Consider the following 9,972-nt stretch of genomic DNA (forward strand, 5'->3'; position numbering starts at 1 on the left):
TGCTCAAATTATGATAATTTGTTATAATAATAATAATGATAGGCCATTTATATTGCGCACATTGCCAAACCACTCAGGGGCATGCTCAAAGCGCTACTATTACCCCGGTCAATGGATCAGTCTGCACTCAACCATCATTCTCAGCTCCCTGGGGAGTATACAACCCAAGCTGCCTGTTAGGCGCTAGAAGGTTAACAACCACTTTGCCATCTCATCTTACCGGGTACCCATTCACTGCTGGGTGAACAGAAGCACATTTGAACAAAGTCACTTGTCCAAGGAGACACCACATGTGTTACATGTGCTTCAGTGTGGGGCAGGACCAACGCCCCAGTAACTCTCAGTAGCCAAGGTGCCGAAACATGGTCACCCGACCAAGGACTCTCTGCAACCAAAGTCGCTAAACTTCACCAGATTCGTTGCATGTGCGCTTTGCAGTGTGAGCTGTGCACAGGACTACATGCACATCTTCAACACTCCTCTTTTTCTATAACTGAATATAGGTGAGCTTCTGTACCTCTAGTACTCTGGTTCATTTTCAATCTCATTATAATAGGATCTTAGTTCTAGCTACCACTTAGCAAAAATCATTACGGGTCGTGTCAGACCAACCTTTCACGAACTTTGACCGACTAATGGAATGACTGACAAGAAGTCGACATTAGCCAATCAGAAGGCAGCTTTCTTGTGCCTTATGGTACTAGTTTTAAACTGGCGACTACGCTTCGAAACAAAAAAAATAAAAAAAATTGATAGATATCTCGATTAAAATTTTGAAACTGAACAAAAGAACATTGTTGAATGGCTAATAGATTCCCTAGATTGTATGGATTCAGTCATTGAGCCCATAACTGTTTTTCGGAATACCCCGTGTTAAATGTTTTGGAGGTTGCATAAGAAAACACATTCAGATTATCACTTTCATGATCTGGTAAGCTACGTTCTGATTGGTCAGATGAAATGTCGTTCTGACATGACCCTTAATGGGATGTCCTCAGATCTTTGTTTAATAGTAGCGAGAACTAAGATCTGATTTTAAGAGATTGGTTCATTTTCACATCAACCAAATGTGTTTCTTTACACCAAGTACAGCTGATCAGTGAAGAAGCGTGACACCCTAATAATCCCCCTATGTTGAAGATTGTTTCTAAACATGCAAGCAGCCAGGCTGCTAAATACCTTCTTGTTGACAATATATCAAGTTTCATATAGCCTGGATTACAATCACTTGTAAACACTTGTAAATCCCATTAAATGAGATGGACCGCACCCCAAATCAATGGAGATAACCCCAACTGACCACAAGTCAGAGTGCTTCTGGAAGAAGCTTGGGTAGTCTTTTCATGTGTTGGGCAGATATTAACTGGTATTAACTTATTGATCCTTCTGAATCTGTCCATTGTGATCACTGGTTTATGTTTCCTTGGTAGATAGTACTTGCATTACATGAATTATTAATGTCAGTCAGTAACAGTTGTTTAGATGCTTGTAGTTACAGCTAGTAGTCAGGCGAGTAGTTTTTCTACACTCAAACACAGTTACAGTGGCTCCAACACGAACCTTCTCCCTCCTGTGTTAAATGTAAATAGTGTAATATACATATTTGAATTATAAAGTATTAATTACAAATCGTAAATGTAATGGTAAGTTATGAGTGTAAATAGTTTTAAAGGTTTTAAATAACCTATTGGAAGGTTAAAGATGTGAATTTATTAATTACAAAGAGTTGCAGGTGGGAGTCGGGACAGATGGAGGTGGGACAGATTGAGGTGGGAGATGAGACAGATTGAGGTGGAAGGTGAGACAGATGGAGGTGGGACAGATGGAGGTGGAAGGTGGGACAGATGGAGGTGGAAGGTGAGACAGATGGAGGTGGAAGGTGAGACAGATGGAGGTGGAAGGTGAGACAGATGGAGGTGGAACAGATGGAGATGGAACAGATGGAGGTGGAACAGATGGAGGTGGGATGTTGGACAGATGGAGGTGGGAGGTGGGACAGATGGTGGTGGGACAGATGGAGGTGGGATGTTGGACAGATGGAGGCGAGAAAGATGGAGGTGGGAGGTGGGACAGATGGTGGTTGGACAGATGGAGGTGGAACAGATAAAGGTGGAACAGATGGAGGTGGAACAGATGGAGGTAGGGCAGATTGAGGTGGAACATGGAGGTGGGACAGATGGAGGTGGGACAGATGGAGGTGGAACAGATGGAGGTGGAACAGATGGAGGTAGGGCAGATTGAGGTGGAACATGGAGGTGGGACAGATGGAGGTGGGACAGATGGAGGTGGAACAGATAGAGGTGGAACAGATGGAGGTGGAACAGATGGAGGTGGAACAGATGGATGATAGATACATTTTTTATGGATAACAACTTCTTTAACTTCTAAGTAATGCCTATCAAACAATTTGGAACAGATGGAGGTGGGACTGATGTAGGTGTTTTTGTGTAGTATTTTTAGCTCCAAGGGAGAGGAAGGAAGCAGTAAAGTAAGCTGCCCAGTTGCCATGAGTCAATGCGTGCTTGTGTGAATCATGTTCACTACTACCAGATGTGATTCTTCTATCCAATGCATCATATTACTTCTTTAATATCAAAGTTCCAGTTTTCCTTCTGAGAACAGGACACCCAACACAACATTCTCTGACAGGACACCCACCACAACATTCTCTGACAGGACACCCACCACAACATTCTCTGACAGGACACCCCACACAACATTCTCTGACAGGACACCCTACACTACATTCTCTGTCAGGACACCCAACACAACATTCTCTGACAGGACACCCAACACAACATTCTCTGTCAGGACACCCCACACAACATTCTCTGACAGGACACCCAACACAACATTCTCAGTCAGGACACCCCACACAACATTCTCTGACAGGACACCCAACACAACATTCTCTGTCAGGACACCCAACACAACATTCTCTGACAGGACACCCAACACAACATTCTCTGTCAGGACACCCCACACAACATTCTCTGTCCGGACACCCACTACAACATTCTCTGACAGGACACCCAACACAACATTCTCTGACAGGACACCCAACACAACATTCTCTGTCAGGACACCCCACACAACATTCTCTGACAGGACACCCCACACAACATTCTCTGTCCGGACACCCAACACAACATTCTCTGTCAGGACACCCAACAAAACATTCTCTGTCCGGACACCCCACACTACATTCTCTGACAGGACACCCAACACAACATTCTCTGACAGGACACCCCACACAACATTCTCTGACAGGACACCCCACACAACATTCTCTGTCCGGACACCCACTACAACATTCTCTGTCAGGACACCCAACACAACATTCTCTGTCCGGACACCCAAAACAACATTCTCTGACAGGACACCCAACACAACAATTTCTGACAGGACACCCAACACAACATTCTCTGACAGGACACCCACTACTACATTCTCTGACAAGACATCCAACACAACATTCTCTGACAGGACACCCAACACAACATTCTCAGTCAGGACACCCAACACAACATTCTCTGTCAGGACACCCAACACAACATTCTTTGTCAGGACACCCAACACAACATTCTTTGTCAGGACACCCAACACAACATTCTCTGACAAGACATCCAACACAACATTCTCTGACAGGACACCCAACACAACATTCTCTGACAGGACACCCAACACAACATTCTCTGACAGGACACCCAACACAACATTCTCTGAAAGGACACCCAACACAACATTCTCTGACAGAATACCCAACACAACATTCTCTGACAGGACATCCAACACAACATTCTCTGACAGGACACCCAACACAACATTCTGTGACAGGACACCCAACACAACATTCTCAGTCAGGACACCCAACACAACATTCTCTGTCAGGACACCCAACACAACATTCTTTGTCAGGACACCCAACACAACATTCTCTGACAGGACACCCACTACAACATTCTCTTACAGGACACCCAACACAACATTCTCTGACAGGACAACCAACACAACATTCTCTGACAGGACACCCACTACAACATTCTCTGTCAGGACACCCAACACAACATTCTCTGACAGGACACCCACTACAACATTCTCTGACATGACACCCAACACAACATTCTCTGACAGGACACCCAACACAACATTCTCAGTCAGGACACCCCACACAACATTCTCTGTCAGGACACCCACCACAACATTCTCTGACAGGACACCCAACACAACATTCTCTGACAGGACACCCAACACAACATTCTCTGTCAGGACACCCAACACAACATTCTCTGACAGGACACCCAACACAACATTCTCTGACAGGACACCCAACACAACATTCTCTGACAGGACACCCAACACAACATTCTTTAAAAGGACACCAAACACAACATTCTCTGTCAGGACACCCAACACAACATTCTCTGACAGGACACCCAACACAATATTCTCTGACAGGACATCCCACACAACATTCTCTGTCAGGACACCCAACACAATATTCTCTGACAGGACATCCCACACAACATTCTCTGTCAGGACACCCAACACAATATTCTCTGACAGGACACCCAACACAACATTCTCTGTCAGGACACCCAACACAAAATTCTCTGACAGGACATCCCACACAACATTCTCTGACAGGACATCCAACACAACATTCTCTGACAGGACATCCAACACAACATTCTTTGACAGGACACCCAACACAACATTCTCTGACAGGACACCCAACACAATATTCTCTGACAGGACATCCCACACAACATTCTCTGTCAGGACACCCAACACAATATTCTCTGACAGGACATCCCACACAACATTCTCTGTCAGGACACCCAACACAATATTCTCTGACAGGACACCCAACACAACATTCTCTGTCAGGACACCCAACACAACATTCTCTGACAGGACATCCCACACAACATTCTCTGACAGGACATCCAACACAACATTCTCTGACAGGACATCCAACACAACATTCTCTGACAGGACATCCAACACAACATTCTTTGACAGGACACCCAACACAACGTTCTCTGACAGGACACCCAACACAACATTCTCTGACAGGACACCCAACACAACGTTCTCTGACAGGACACCCAACACAACATTCTCTGACAGGACACCCAACACAACATTCTCTGACAGGACACCCAACACAACGTTCTCTGACAGGACACCCAACACAACATTCTCTGACAGGACACCCAACACTACATTCTCTGTCAGGACACCCAACACAACATTCTCTGACAGGACATCCAACACAACATTCTCTGACAGGACACCCACTACAACATTCTCTGACAGGACACCCACTATAACATTCTCTGACAGGACACCCACTACAACATTCTCTCTCAGGACACCCAACACAACATTCTCTGAAAGGACACCCACTATAACATTCTCTGTCAGGACACCCACTACAACATTCTCTGTCAGGACACCCAACACAACATTCTCTGACAGGACACCCAACACAACAGTCTCTGAAAGGACACCCAACACAACAATCTCCGACAGGACACCCAACACTACATTCTCTGACAGGACACCCAACACAACATTCTCTGACAGGACACCCAACACAACATTCTCTGACAGGACACCCAACACAACATTCTCTGTCAGGACATCCAACACAACATTCTCTGACAGGACATCCACTACAACATTCTCTGACAGGACACCCAACACAACATTCTCTGTCAGGACACCCAACACAACATTCTCTGTCAGGACACCCAACACAACATTCTCTGACAGGACACCCAACACAACATTCTTTGACAGGACACCCAACACAACATTCTCTGACAGGACACCCAACACAACATTCTCTGACAGGACACCCAACACAACATTCTCTGACAGGAACCCAACACAACATTCTCTGTCAGGACACCCAACACAACATTCTCTGACAGGCTGGAATGCACTCCACGCTACTTACAAGTGCACATCAACAGGTGTCGAGTACATGGATGGAAGTGCAACTTTTCTGTCAGTATCAGTCAGCCTCCTCCTACCTTTGATAAAACATGTTCCCTTGGATAACCTACAGCTTCTCATTGAAATCACAAGGATATACATCAATGGCAACCTGCTTGCTGTATGTCTTTGCCTCAGCTGATGAAAGAGAGCCACATCTTGCCAGCTGTCAGCTTCACGTTCTAATGGACTACAAACTCAGGTCACCTGCCAAGGCCCTCATGCTCAACTCTCAGGGTGGCAGTGTTGAATGAGGGCACATGCATGGATTCCCTGGGCAGGCTACACACTTGAAGTGACAGAGTGAGTGGGGTCGGGAGTATGCTTTAATACTTTGGATTAAAAAGTTTAAAATGGCGAAGCGTTTGCTCACCGATGAGGAAATGTAGATTCTTAGGGTTTGGGAAATCTGTAACAGTTAGGGAAGCAAGAACTGGGTTGTCACTCTCTGGTCGTGTGGGAAATCAAAGGATCCACACTTAGGTGACTGCCATGTGGATTGAATGGATACATGCAGCAGATGCTGGAGATAGTCGCAACTGGACATGCGTGTCTCCATGGTAGGACCAAGTCAGCTGCCACCTAACTCATGTTGTGCTGCATGTGATCTATGGGGCCGTGGGGTTGCCTCGTGGTTAAAATGTATGCCCTTATAGCCGAGACCCGGGTACAATTGGGTACAATGTGTGAAGTCCTGACGGCCTCCGTGGTCTTGTGGATAGAGTGTCTACCCAGAGAGTGGAAGGTTGTGGACTCGATCCACGGTAGCGCCAAACCAAAAGATGTTCATGCACCTCGCTATATAAGTGCAATAATTTTGAACGCGACGTCAAACCCAATTTCACCTCACCTCACCTCACCTCACAAATCCATGAATTTAGAAAACACTCTATTCTCATTGGAGGTTTCAAATCACAATAACCACATCTGATTGAAATTGCTGATTTGACGGTCTCGCATCACAACACCATAAATATTGAAAACCCATAATTGTCATTTTATTAGAGGTTTCAAATCACAATAACCACCTCTGATAGAAATAATTCATTTGACATCCACATCACAAAAGCAGGAATTTGAAAAAAACCATTCTGATTTGATTGGAGGTTTCAAATAAAATAGCTGATTTAACGGCTGCACCATTGACCCACTGGTAGACTGGCCCAGTCACTGCTTGAAGCCTCTCTTATATTCACTGTTGTTTAGTCATGTCTATAGATAGCTGAATTCAACCACAGCTATCAACTTCTCAACTGACCACCCAGGCGTCCCCATCAAGGAGGCCTACAAATAACAGGGTATCTCTGTACAAACATTCATGAACTTTGTTCCACATTCTATCTGGTGATGCAGCAGAGCTGTATCTGTCCACACTGCCATGGTAGAGCTGCAGAAATAGTCATGAAGCTTTTGAGATGGTCCCTGTATGTCGGTGTTTACATTTCCAAGGAGCTCCACCGGTATGTGAGATAAGTCAAGCTGCTTCTCAGAAACGCTGCCTGCTCAGCTACCAGACCGAGACTCCTACCTATTCCTCCACCACTAGGGGATCCTTGGCAGTTGTTAATTAAAGTATGATGGGCTTATAAAACAATTATGTGAATTCAGTGTCCGCCTTAAGTTATTTACAGTTTGTTATTTGTTTTAACGCCTCAATATTCAAGCTTTATGACATCACTCTGTAAATAATCCAGCTATATGACAGCATTCTGTAAATAATCGAGTCTAGACCACACAATCCAGTTTTTTTATTGACATCTTGAAAATCGTTCCATGCAACTGGGATCCGATGACATGCATCAACCAAGTCAGAAAGCCTGACCACTTGATCCCGTTTGTCGCCTCTTATGACAAGAATGGGTTGCTGAAGACCAATTTTAACCTGGAGTCTTCAAAGGGCTGGTGTGTTTAACTGCGTGAATACTCCATCATCTGGTTGGATGGAGGGATGTCTTCTGACAACTGAGAAGCAATGGTGAATGAGTTGGGTTCAACACCAATTTGAACAGTATTAAGGTTATAGATAGCTTGATGTTTGAGGAGAGACCAAAGTGATGCAGGTCTCAGACATTTACCACTTTGATGAACCCATGAGCACAGGTATGGTGCTGACAACCCTAGAAACACAATCAGGGTAAACTGGGATTTGAACCCATGATCACAGGCTTCTGTCGCACCTAAGGGAAGCAACTCCAAAAATTGTGACACCTTAACTGACTGGACCACCAGTATCCTTGAGAGACAATGGGATGAGAAATACCATTGAAATATACATTTTTTAGATATGTATTAGTAGACTTGAAATACAAGAGCAACGGTATGCATGTTCTCATTGGGAGGCTGTGTTTGGCAATAATGAGAGCCGTCTGTCAAGGCAGTTTAAACAATGTACAAGCATAACAAGTCGTGATTAATAAGGAACAAGTTTTTTGTGTGTAAATACAATACGGGGCAAGCTCGTACAGTTTGATGTGTTTGGTGACAGCCCCCGATGATTGCACAGAGGTTACATGTTCGTGTTGGGAGAAGAATTAAGCAAACAAACAAGGCTGATAAGATTACAAACACACTTATTTATTGTCTTTCCTGTTGGCAGACATTTTCTCGTAAATTTAAGAAACATTTTATCTTTTTGCTCTTTGTAAGTAAACAATATCTGAAAACAAAAAGGTCATGATGGGGTAAGGCCTTCTGGGTATGGAGTTTGTGAACATGGAGACCAGGTCTAAGGTTGGATCTAACTGACCACCATGGAGACCAGGTCTTAGGTTGGATCTAACTGACCACCATGGAGACCAGGTCTTAGGTTACATCTAACTGACCACCATGGAGCCAGCTCTAAGGTTGGATCTAACTGACCACCATGGAGACCAGGTCTAAGGTTGGATCTAACTGACCACCATGGAGACCAGGTCTAAGGTTGGATCTAACTGACCACCATGGAGCCAGCTCTAAGGTTGGATCTAACTGAGCACCATGGAGATCAGGTCTAAGGTTGGATCTAACCGACCACCACGGAGACCAGGTCTACGGTTGGATCTAACTGACCACCATGGAGCCAGGTCTACGGTTGGATCTAACTGACCACCATGGAGCCAGGTCTTAGGTTGGATCTAACTGAGCACCATGGAGACCAGGTCTAAGGTTGGATCTAACTGACCACCATGGAGACCAGGTCTTAGGTTAGATCTAACTGACCACCATTGAGATCAGGTCTAAGGTTGGATCTAACTGGCCATCATGGAGACCAGGTCTAAGGTTGGATCTAATTGACCATCACAGAGACCAGGTCTAAGGTTGGATCTAACTGACCACCACAGAGACCAGGTCTAAGGTTGGATCTAACTGACCACCCAGGAGACCAGGTCTAAGGTTGGATCTCACTGACCATCACGGAGACCAGGTCTAAGGTTGGATCTAACTGATCACCATGGAGAACGGGTCTAAGGTTGGATCTAACTGACCACCATGGAGACCGGGTCTAAGGTTGGATCTAACTGACCACCATGGAGCCAGGTAAAAGGTTGGATCTATCTGACCACCATGGAGACCAGGTCTAAGGTTGGATCTAACTGACCACCACAAAGACCAGGTCTAAGGTTGGATCTAACTGACCACCATGGAGACCGGGTCTAAGGTTGGATCTAACTGACCACCATGGAGACTGGGTCTCAGGTGGGGAGAACAGGTCACTGAGGAAAAGTAAGGACAACTGTCACTATTGTAGTTATTTCTGAATTACATTTCAAAGCAACGTTGAAAGATAAAAGCATGAAAGCACAAGGTAGGCAAGGTTTGATTTTATATACCATTCTATCAGCTTTCATTGATGTAATGAATGTAAGGGTGATGTAAAGGTTGTATGGCTTTTATGTTCTACAAAGAATTTTCTCAAAGAGAAAAAGTTATTTTTTTATTAAACTGAGATTTGTAATTTCTCAACTGTGGCTTTTAATTGGAATCACC

Source organism: Haliotis cracherodii, unplaced genomic scaffold (assembly GCF_022045235.1).
Source record: "Haliotis cracherodii isolate W230 unplaced genomic scaffold, xgHalCrac1.p SCAF_3, whole genome shotgun sequence".
Lineage (NCBI taxonomy): Eukaryota > Metazoa > Mollusca > Gastropoda > Lepetellida > Haliotidae > Haliotis > Haliotis cracherodii.